The sequence below is a fragment of the Panthera leo genome, chromosome D3 (genome assembly GCF_018350215.1).
Source record: "Panthera leo isolate Ple1 chromosome D3, P.leo_Ple1_pat1.1, whole genome shotgun sequence".
Classification (NCBI taxonomy): Eukaryota; Metazoa; Chordata; class Mammalia; order Carnivora; family Felidae; genus Panthera; species Panthera leo.
This window is the reverse complement of record NC_056690.1, coordinates 54,282,265-54,294,631: the sequence shown is the minus strand read 5'-3', so window position 1 is coordinate 54,294,631 and position 12,367 is coordinate 54,282,265.

Below are 12,367 nucleotides of genomic sequence, written 5' to 3'. Positions count from 1 at the left end.
AGAGTGTCAGTGGGGGAGGGGCAGAGAGAGAGAGAGGGAGACACAGAATCTGAAGCAGGCTCCAGGCTCCAAGCTGTCTGCACAGAGCTCTACGTGGGGCTCACACCCACGAACCATGAGATCATGACCTGAGCCAAATATGAACGCTCCACCGACCGAGCCACCCAGGCACCCCTACCATCAATATAAAATAGCTACTAGAAAAATTGTTCCTGATTATAATTGTTAAACTATCACATGCATTTGTTCATAAACATCTACTTGAAAGTTTTCAGCACTGCATTTGGACTCTGCAAGCACAACAGAATCCTCACATTACATAAACAACAAGGTCCTGTGATTGACCAAGTGATGTTCAAGATAGAAAAATATTCCTGATTTTAACTATCTTTTAAAATTTTTTGTGTTTATCTGGCTAAATTCAATTGAAGATGTAATTTTAGAACTTTGGATACATGTTTTGTACAAGGGTTTTTGAAAGCTACTGTTTTCAATTAGCATACTCCTATTAATGGACACATATTTACATCCACTGGTAAGATCTGGCTCTTATGCTTTAAAAGCTGAAGCAAAGCAAGCACAATCAAAACTGATCCTACACAAGTTTTACCACTACTTTTGTAACCACCCCCACTGTGAGTGGTATCCAGTTTTCCCAGGAGATCTCATGCAGGGAGAGGCTTTTGTGAAGCAATTCTCTCTGCAGAGTCACCAGAGTAAGCAAGCCAGCCATGAAAAGAGTGTTGAGATCAGCCTAGGGTTTGCACCAAGAGGGAAGATTTCACTGCTCAGGAATAGATACTCCTAAAGATGCAAGTTAAACAGAAACCGAAAAACTATCCATAATAGGCTGAAAGTTATTTTCAAGAATTTGCCTGAACATTTTGAACAAAAAAACCTAGATCTTTAAGAAATAATGAAACCCAAATTGTGTAAACCTCATTTGCCTTAAAATGAAAGCTTCTTTGAGCAAAGGATACCCCATAGCTTAGGAGATACTGCATTTTCCTTAAAATTTATCCCATAGTGTTAACTGCCTTAAAATTTTTATGGACTAGAGAGGAGAATAAGCAAATGTACTCCAGAGTGCCAATGAAAGATGTTTGGATTTCATCCTTCTTTATTATTATTATTTTTTTTTGGCTTAAGTCCCTGAGTGATAATGTTCACTCAGATTTCAATCATCAAATATTTATCAGGACTATATCTTTTTAGAAAAAGTCAGATATCATATGTTTTCACTATATGTGGATCTTGAGAAACTTAACAGAAAAACCATGCGGGAAGAGAAGGGGAAAAAAAAATAGTTACAAACAGGGAGGGAGGCAAACCATAAGAGACTTAAATACAGAGAACAAACTGAGGATTGATGGGAGGGTGGGGGAGAAAGGAAAGTGGGTGATGGGCATTGAGGAGGGCACTTGTTGGGATGAGCACTGGGTGTTGTATGTAAGCCAATTTGACGATAAATTATATTTTAAAAAAAGAATATATTTTCTATGAGGTGAAACAGAGTGATTTTTCAGGATATATTTTTAAGTTTAAAAACCAAGATACAAAAGAATGCATATAGTATGTTACCTTTGTGTAATAAAAAGAGAAAATAAGAATATATAATTTTTTTGCCATAAAGAAACACAGAAATTCTAAACCAGAAACTAATAAATTTTATGACATAATAAGGGTGGGGGACAGGATGTGTCAGGGAAAGGAATGGGAATGAGACTTCACTCAGTATACCTTTTTTATATTATATTGGATTTTCAATTATGTAAATATTTTACATACTCAAAAACTAAAATTAAATCAAAAAGTATTAAAAAGTGCTGGAATATAAACAAAAACAAAAGAAGCAAATGCTTATCAAATTGATGAAATAGTAAAATAAACAAACATCACAGAGAAAAGAATTAATTCAAATAAGTTTTAAACATAGTATACCGACCATAAATTTTTGTGGGATATATTATAAAGACAAAAAACTACAAAGTAAACTTATGATTTACTTGTGGATTTAGAGTGATATTGGTATTGTAATTTTCTAATCATTTTATGTATATTATAAGAAAACAAATAAGGAAATCCATGAATGTTATCAGGAATACAGATTTTTGCTGTACAAACTTAAAAGATGGTAAAGAATATGATACTGTGTGTTAAATGCAAATTCGAAATTTCTCAAGGATATTTCTTACCTACTTCCATTAAAGTGATATAGAATAGTGTTTTACAGAGTGAGCTCTGTTTCCCTATGTTAGAACCATATAAGGTATTTTTTGGAAATGCATATTTCTAGGCCTACTGACAGATTTACTTAGAATCACTGAGAGTAGAATCTGAAAAAATAAATTTTTAATTAAACTTTTGATATTGAGATAATTATACATTCACACACAATTGTAAGGAATAAGATCCCACGTACCCTTTACCCAGTTTCCCCAATGCTAACATCTTACAAAACCATAATACAGTGTCACAAGCAGGACACTGACATTGATACAGGCAAAATAAAAAATATTTACATCATTTCCAGGATTCCTCATGGCCACACCCACTTACATCCTGTTCTCTTCCCCCCATCCCTAACTCTCCCCCTTTGTTAACCTCTGGCAACCCCTACTCTGTTCTGTGTTTCCATAATTTTGTCATTTCAAGAACGTTCTATAAACAAATTCCTACAGTATTATGACCTTTTGGAATTGGCTTTTTCCAGTTAGCATAATTCTTTGGAGATTTATCCAAGTTGCTATATGTACTAATAGTTCATTCTTTTTTATTGCTAAGTAATAGCGTATGGCGTGGATGTACCAAAGTGTGTTTAAACACTTACCCCTTGAAAACATCTAAGTTGTTTCCTGTTGGAAGTTATTAACAATAAAGCTACTATAAACATTGATGTACACGTTTTTGTGTGGACATAAGTTTAATTTCTTGGATATATGCCCATGTTTAATTAAAAAAAACAAAAACAAAAACTGTTTTCCAGAGAGGCTGTATTCTTTCTATGTTCTCACCAACAATGTACGTGATCCAGTGTCTCCACACCCTTGAAAGCACTTGGTGTTATTGAAAGCACTATTTTCTAGTGAAAAAACCCTTCTGATAGTCATTGTGGTTTTAATTTGCATATCTCTAATGACTAATGAATATTAGTACACGAATATTTTTTCATGTACTTACCATATATATATCCTCTTCAGTGAAATGTCTCTTCATATATTTTCCCCATTTTATTTTACGGGTTTTTTAAGAAAGCATTTTTTACTTAACTGTTGAGTTGTGAGAATTCTTTGTATACTTCCAAATACTAGCTCTTTGTCAGAAATGGTGTTTGTAAATGTTTTCTCCCAGCCTGTATCTTGCCGTTTAATTCTCTTTACATGGTCTTTTGCAGAGCAAAAGGTTTTAGTTTTGGTAAAGTCCAATTTATCTACTTTTCCCTTTTTGGATTCTGCTATTAATGTCAAGTCTAACAACACTTTTCCTAAAGATGCTGAAATTTTTATTCTATGATTTTTCTAAAAGTTTTAAGGTTTTATGTTTTATATTTAGTCAGTCATGCACTGTAACTTAATTCTTGGATAAGGTCTGAGTTTTAGGTCAAGATTTATTTCTTTGCCTACAGATGTACAGCTGCATCAACCATGGAATTGCTTTGGCACTTTTGTCAAAAATCAGATGAGCGTATTTGTGTGGGTCTATTTCTGGATTCTCTATTCTGTTCCATTGGTCTAAGTGTCTCTCCCTCTACCAATATAGTCTTTATTACTATAGCCCTATAATGAGTCTTGAAATTATATAGAATGGTTCCTCCCACTTCATTCTTCTCTTCCAGAATTGTTTTGGCTATTCCAGTTCCTTTCTCTTTCCATGTAAAAATTAGAATAATCTTGTTTATATCTACAAAAAATATATTGCTGGGCTTTTGAATATGAATTGCATCAAACATGTATATCAATTTAGGGAGATTGACGTCTTTATTATGTTTAGTCTTCCAATTTATGAACATGATAATCTATTTCTCCATTTATTTAGATCTACTTTGATTTTCTTCTTAGCATTTTGCAGTTTTTAGGAAACAAATCCTGTACATGTTTTAAAAGAGATACATCTTAGGATTTCATGGGTTGTTTTGTTGTTGTTGTTGTTGTTGTTTTGAGTGATTGTTAATGGTGTGGTATTTTTAATTGAGGTGTCCATATGTTCATTGCTAAGATATTGTAGTACAATTGACTTTTGTGTGTTTATTTTGTGCTCCATGACTTCACTAATAGCCATATTATTTATAGCTATTTTTTAGATCCCTTTGGATTTTCTACTGATACAATCATGTCATGTGCAAATAAAGCCAGTTAGATTTCCTCCCTTCTGACCTAAATGCCTTTTATTTCCTTTATTGATTTATTGAATTGAATAGAATGTCCAGCATTATGTTGAGTAAGAGTGATAAAAGCAAATATCTTTGCTTTGTTCCCAAACTTAGGGAGAAAACATTCAGTCTTTCACCATCAAGTATAATATTATCTGCAGGTTTTTTGTAGACGCTCTTTACCACATTGAAGAAGTTCCTGTTACTCCTATTTTTCTGAGAGTTTTTATCATGAATGGGTATTGAATTTTGTCAAGTTCTTTTTCTGCATCCATGTATGATTATGTGTCTTTTACTCCTTAGCTTACTAATACAGTATATTACACTTACTGACTTTTGAATATTAAACCAACCTAGTATCCCTGAAATAGACCCCATCTGGTTATGGTGTACAATCTATTTTACACTGCAGAATTTGTTGGCTAATATTTTAAAGATTTTTGTATCTATGCTCATGAGGGATATTGTTCTGTATGTTTTTTGTACTGTCTTTAATTTGGTGTCAGGTAATACTAGCTTCTTAAAATGAATTAGTATGAGTACTAGTTCTGTTTTCCAGAGAGATTGTACAGAGTTGGTGTTAATTCTTCTTTAAATATTTTATAAAATTCTCTAGTGAAACCATCTGGGTCTATAGATTTATTTTTTGGGAGTTTTTAAATCACAAATTCAATTTATCCAATAGTTATAAGGCTACTCAAAAATCTATTTCATAGTAGGTGAATTGTGGTAGTTTGTGCTTTCAAGGAATTGGTCCATTTCATTTAAGTTGTTAAGTTTATGTGCGTCATGCTGTTTGTGGTATTTGTTTATTATCCTTTCCATATCTTCAGGGTCTGTAGTGGTATGCACTGTTTTGTTCCTGATATTAATAATTTGTATCTTTTCTCTTGGTTCGTTCTTTCTTGCTTGCTTGCTTTCTTGCTTTCTTGTTTTCTTTCTTTCATCCACCTTGTTAGAGATTTCTCTTTTACTGATCTTTCAGGAAACCAGAACTCTGTTCCACTGATTTTTCTCTATCACTTTCTATTTTCAGTTTCGTTGATTTTTTTACTCCTATCTTTATTACTTCCTTCTTTCTATCTGCTTTGAGATTATTTTGCTCTCCTTTTTAAAATTCTTAAACTGGGAACTAGATTATTTGGTTTGAGTCTTTTCCTCTTTCCTAAGGCATGCATTTATTATCTTTAATTTCCATTTTAGCATTACCTTAGCTGTGCTCCTCACATTTTGGTATATTACATTTTCATTTTTATTCAGTTAAATTAATGTTTTTCTTTCCCTACAGATGTCCTCTTTGATCCATGGATTATTTAGAAGTGACCTGTTTAGTGTTCAAGTGTTTAGAAAGTTTCCTGTTATCTTCCAGTTACTGATTTCCAGTTTGATTCCACCACTATTGGAGAGCAGATTATCTGCATGATTTCGGTTAATTTAAATTTGTTGAGGTTTGTTTTACAGCCCCCTTTTATCCCCTTTCAGTTGTTCTTTCCTACTTTATGATGTTCCAATTCTCTTTTATCATTTCCTTTTGCTTAGAAAATTTCCTTTCAGCCTTTCTATTAAGGTCAGTCTGTTGGTGATCAACTTTCTTAGTTTCCTTTCATGTAGGTTGACAGCTCTTTTCTTTCAGCACTTCAAAATGACCCCTTTTTTTTCTGGCCTCCATAGATTAGGAGGAGAAGTACACTTATTCAAATGGTTTCCCCCTATAGAAAAATATCAATAATAAATGTAAAAGGAATGACTGAATATTTTTTAATTAAAAAATTCTTTTTAATGTTTATTTATTTTGGGAAGAGAGAGAGAGCAGAGGAGGGATAGAGAGAGAAGAGTACAGAGGATCCCAATGCAGGGCTCGAACTTACCAACCATGAGATCATGACCTGAGCTGGAGTTGAATGCTTAACCAAGCTACCCAGGCACACTTGATTGAATTTTTTTAAATAACTGTTTTGTAACCACTGCTATACTGATTAATTCTGGTAACAATCATTAGTAAATGATAAAATTAGTGAATGAAGAGTATAGACACATCTCACAGTATTACCCCATAAACTCCCAACAAATTATAAAAAGACAAAAGCATGTTTACAGTGGAGAGTCACCACCCTCACCACATGGTCAAAGCTAGCATTGCTAATACAGGAAAACTGAAATTATGTGCCTCCCAACATGAATGTGATGCAGTAAGAATTATACAACCTGACCTAAGCACTGCTGTGACAAACATAAATACATAAATATACAGATCAAGTCATGGAAATTGGAAGCCAGGACTCACACAGGTATTTGCAGACCAATGTTCATAACAGCATATTCAAAATAACCAAAGGGTGGAAACAACGCAGATGTCCATTAGTGGAGAAATGGATAAACCGAATGTGGTATACATAAACAATGGAATATTATTCAGCCTTTAGTAAGAATGAAATTCTGACACATGCATCGGCATGTATGAATCTTGAAGACATTGTCTAAGCGAAATAAGTCAGACACAAAAGTTTGAATGTTATGTGTTTCCACTTATATGAAGTGGCTAGAATAATCACATTCATGGAGGCACAAAGTAAAATGCTGGTTAGCAGGGCCTGGGTTAGGGCAAAATGAGGAGTTATTATTTAATGGGTACCCAGCTTCAGTTTAAGATGAGGAGAAAGTTATGGAGAAAATGATGACGGTTTCATGGCAATGTAAATGTGCTTAATGCACTAAAGTCCCAGTGGTAAACTCACAAGTGATTAAAATGTTAACTTTTATCTTTATATATATAGTCCGTGACAATTTTAAAAATCTCATCATGAAGAATTAATTAGGAAATTTCAGATGTGGAACATTTTACAATACAATGGGCCTGGTGTGTTCAAAAAAAGCAGTGTTGTGAAAAATAGAAAAAGATGGAGGGATTGTTGTAGAGACTTAGATCAGTGGCATAACTAAACACAACATGTGCACTTTAATTGAATCCTAAATTTCCTTTTAAAAAGCTATAAAAGATATTTGGGTGATCATTGGGGACATTAGAAGATGGATTGTATCTAAGAATATATAGAATTATTGTCACATTGGTGGTAATAATATTGTAGTTATGAAGTAGGTATATGCTAAAGTATTTACGAATTGTGGTGTGATATTTACAAATTACTTTCAAACAGTTCAGCAAAATACAAACACAGAGAAAGAAGAAATGTGGCAACATGCTAACGATTGGAGAATGTAGGTGAAATGTAGATGGGTAGTCATTCAACCACTTTGTTCAACTATTTTGAAACTTTGACATTTTTTCAAAATTAACTTATCTGGGTTGAGAAGTACCATTTGCTGACTTTTGTTCATTAATGGCAAATGGGACAGGAGCAAGAAGGCCTCCCAGTCCCTACTCTAAATATATAAAAATGCTGGATAATTTTTTTCCCTTAATACAAGGCTAGGCTTGAAAGTAAGAAAAAGGAAGCTCATCTTCCAGAAGTGAACAGAACTTAAAGGGAAATGTTGAATAGAAGCCGAACTGAACAACAGAGGACATCCAAACCAGGAATAGATGTTGGAGGCTGAAGAGAATGATTCCCCCGTTCCTGTGAAGAGGGTAGCTGAACTAACTTGCTGGGAAACCAGGAAGGACTCTTCATATGTGGAATTTTTTTTAATGTTTATTTCTGAAAAAGAGAGAGACAGAGAGCTCCCAAGCAGGGAAGGGGCAGACAGAGGGAGAGAGGGAGAATCCCAAGCAGGCTCCACACTGTCAGTGCAAAGCCCAACGCCGGGCTCAAACTCACGACCCATGAGAACATGACCTGAGCCGAAGTTGGCCACTTAGCCAACGGAGCCACCCAGGCACCTCTCCATATGTGGAATTTTTTAAATTAAAACAACAAAGCACTTCACCCTCACAGAATCTACATGGCTGCTAGCTCTCTGTCTAGCGATGTGAGTGGGAAAGGGAGAAAGAAAGCAGAACCCTAGCCCAGCCAGCCCCATGAGTGCATAGGACCCAAGTCCCCACTAGTCCAGAATCTATAAAATCCCAAACTAGGCAAACTAGGACTAGGAATGAGCCCCACAGGAGCACCTTCACCATTCAATGCAAGAATATAAGCCAGACTGTGGCAGGAACAAGGGAATTTATTGCTACTTTATTTGGTTCTGCTTAAAAAAAAAAAAAAAAAAAAAATCTCTGCTCCCAGTTGAGTGTTCCTAGAATTTCCCTTGCTTCTTTGCAGGAACTGAAGAGGGGAAGACACCTGACAGTGGTTGTGGCCTCTCCTCCCTAACCCAGCCTCTGAAAATATATTCTAACCCTAAGCATCGAATTTTTCTGCATGGCCTTCAAGTTACTGATTATTAAACAATCAGTGTTATTTGGAAGGGGTAATGCCATTTTTTTTTATTTATGAGCAAAGGGGCACAGGTTGCTTCCTATTAATGTAGATCTCTGGATCTTTCAGTCCTTCATGGAAATGCACCCTCTCTTCCTGCTTGGATTAGGCATTTCTGAAAGTGACTGCTCACCGAGATCTGTCTTTTATATTCTGATGACTTACTGAAGAACATATTCTTCCAGTTCAATGACCTTACCTTATCTCTTAGCATTTGCCTCATCACTGTTCTGTAATCTACTAAAAGCTGCTTGTAGCTTCTAACATGTGACAGCTTGCAAGAATAAAGGTTACTTTATGCACAAATCTGCATTTAAAATAGCTCTGCTTTTTACTTTTTCTTTTTTTTTAAATTAAGCTCTATGCCCATTTGGGGCTTGAACTCATGACCCTGAGATCAAGAGTTGCTTTTTACTTTTTCTAAAGTACTAGATACTGGTCTGGTTGAAATCCCATTTGGGGTATAAAAGAATGGAGATTGATTTTAGGGAACAATCAATAACAATGGTAACTATATTTGGGTTTTTTTTTCTATTCTTTCTTCAATCATTGCTCATCCCAGAACTGTGTCCTTCCGTTAGGACCTGTATTCTTTTCCCAAGTCGGTCTAAATCATGGCCTTTCTACTGACAGATGCTCACTGGCCAGTCTGTTCTCTTGCTGGACAATTATAATTATCAAGAAACCTGTTTTGGAAGTGATTTGAAAGCTTAATTTCCACCAGATAATCTTAACTCTGCCCCTAGAGATACAGCAGATCCCTGTGATTTGTGGATTCATATTTGCAAATTCACCTACATGCTAAAATGTATCCCCAAAATCATTACTCCCAACACTTTTGTGGTCACTTGCAGACATGTGGTCACATGCAGATGGGTGAAAATTTTGAGTAACCCAACACACACATTCCCAGCTAAAGACAAACAAGGGGACACTCTGCTTCTTGTTTCAGCTGTCATATAATATGCAAGTGTCCTTTTTGCAATCTATCGACGCCACATTTTTTTGCATTTTTATGTGCTTTTTGTTGGTGATGTCACTGTTTAAAATGGCCCCTAACCATACTGCAGTCCAGAGTTCCAAAGTGCAAGAAGGCTGCGATATGCCTTACAGAGAAAACATGTGTTTTAGAGAAGCTTTGTTCAGGAATGAGTTATAGCACTATTGGCCATGAGTTCAATGTTAATGAACCCAACAATATATATTTTAAAAGGTGTCTAACAAAAACACACATAAAATGAGGTTATGTGTTGATTGGTTGATAAATATGCTCTGACCAGAAGCTCCCAGAAGCCTAACCCTATATTTCCCCCAGGAGCAATGGTTTCAGTATTAATTAATTCAGTGTTCTTGGAAACTTTACAGAACATACCTATTGTGAATAATGGGAATTGACTGTCCTTCTTCATGCTGGTACATTGTTCATCTGTTATCAGAGAAAACAAACAGGCTCACATTGGTTTCTTTTTTTTCTTTTTTTTTTTTTTTTTTTTTTTTTTTTTTAGAGGTCAGATAGAAGGGGAAAGGAATAGATATTAGTGAAGAGGAATGGGGGAAAATTATGGTTATAAATCACCTTTGAATTTGTCCAAGTTCTGAATACAACTACAGAATATTGCTCTCAGGGCATAATGAGAGTCACAGAACAATTAAGAACATTCCAGTAATAATCATCTTAACAACCACCTCACTTGTGGTGCACTTTACATTTTATGAAGTATTTTCATGGGCATTATTTCATTTGCTTTGCATTTATAGCCACACTATGAGATAAGTAAGGAGTGGGATTATCCTTATTCCTAAGGAAGAATTGAAAGCTTCAACGGGAAGCAGACGGAGCAGGTCTCTCCACTTATCCATGGCACAACTGAGAGTTGAACCAGACTTTTGGATGCATCTTGCTCTTGCTAAGATACCACAGCTTTCCAGGCAAGCTGTGGTTCTCCTACCCCATTTTTGCTCTTTCCTTTATTAGTGCATATTCCTGACCCTCAATTTCATAATCCATTAAGCTAAATTATTGATGTTTAATTTTTTTAATGTTTATTTTTGAGAGAGACAGAGAGAGATAAAGTGTGAGCAGGGGAGGGTCAGAGAGAGAGGGAGACACAGAATCTGAAGCAGGCTCCAGGCTCCAGGCTCCAAGCTGTCAGCACAGAGCCTGACGCAGGTCTCAAACACATGAACCGCAGATCATGACTTGAGACAAAATCAGATGCTTAACCTACTGAGCCACCCAGGCACCCCTAGGCTAAATCATTGTTAAAAAACAAGCCCCAAAACTAAAATGTGTTTGTCTTGGCTGCACACACAGTGACTTAGAAACGTGTTGTTGTTCAATATGCATCTACTAAGGGCAGGTTGTATGCCCAACTCCAGACAATGTGAACAGGGAAGTCAAGAAAATTTTATCTGGGAAAACAAAATCCATATACATAAAACTGAGTGACATTAGTTACTCTGATGTGTAATCAAACCATCACCACTTAAATCATTTCAGTTGGGGCATACTGGCAGTGCAACCTGGAGAGAGTTATGATTTGTTTGTTGGCAAAAGAAAAGGAAGCTTCTAGTTTGGAGTGCATCTGCACATCAGTATGCCCTACAGCCATGGCACCGTATCGTGCTGAAAGTGCCCTCCAAAAGATGGAGAGGTTAAGGGAATCAGTAGAGACCTCATCAAGAAATAGTCCCAATATCATTTTTATTGCCTGTGACCACAGCTTACAATCACTACTCAACCAGGGCTTTATGGACAGACATTTAGATACCTCAGGAGGCCTTGGAACTGTTCTAGTGAGGTACCCCAGTAGGCCAAGGGAGCCAAGTTACCTTGAGTGGACTTAAGACCACATTTACCTGACCAGTGATTGTCTATCGCCAGCCAAACCTGCATTTGAACTTGTAGTCCCTACTTTAGCTTTTAAAGCAATGCCATTTTTTTTTTATCCTTTCTGAAACGATCAAATTACTTGCTAAGAATTAAGAGATGATAATACAAAAATAGCTATTAATGACAAACAAAAAGCATCCCTATGGAATAAACAAAGACATGAGCTCATGCCTATCATACTGAAGAAGGCCAAGTATGACAGCCTACACTCATTAGCCACTCCATTGGCTGTTCCAGCCCTCAAATAAGGTGTCTCTAAAGAGATAAGGCTTTACTAGATATCAGGATTTTAAAAGCCCAGAGTTCAGCCTGCCCAGTGATCTGGTGCTCAGAAGAGCCGTGTAATACATACACCCCTTCAAAGCAGTACATTTCAAATTCTGGGGAATGTACTGGACACTTTGGAAAAGTATCCCCCAGGATACATTATTTGCTTGCTGAGGCAGGGAACGCAATGTCTTAGAAAAATGTAAAAAAAAAAAAGACCCCCAAATCTGTCCTCAGGTCACCTTCATAAGAGATCACATTGTCCACATTTCCCTTCTTTACAACTGGGAGAACAGTGGACACAGAAATTTGGGCCGACAAGTGAAGCCCTTTGCTACGTATTTCCCCATTGAGAGATGCAGACTCAAGAGGCCATCGATGCTCCTACAGAATTATAGATATTTTTATGGGCTGAAAATTCCCATCTGATGGAGCTAAGACTCACAAGCATGAGAAGGTAAA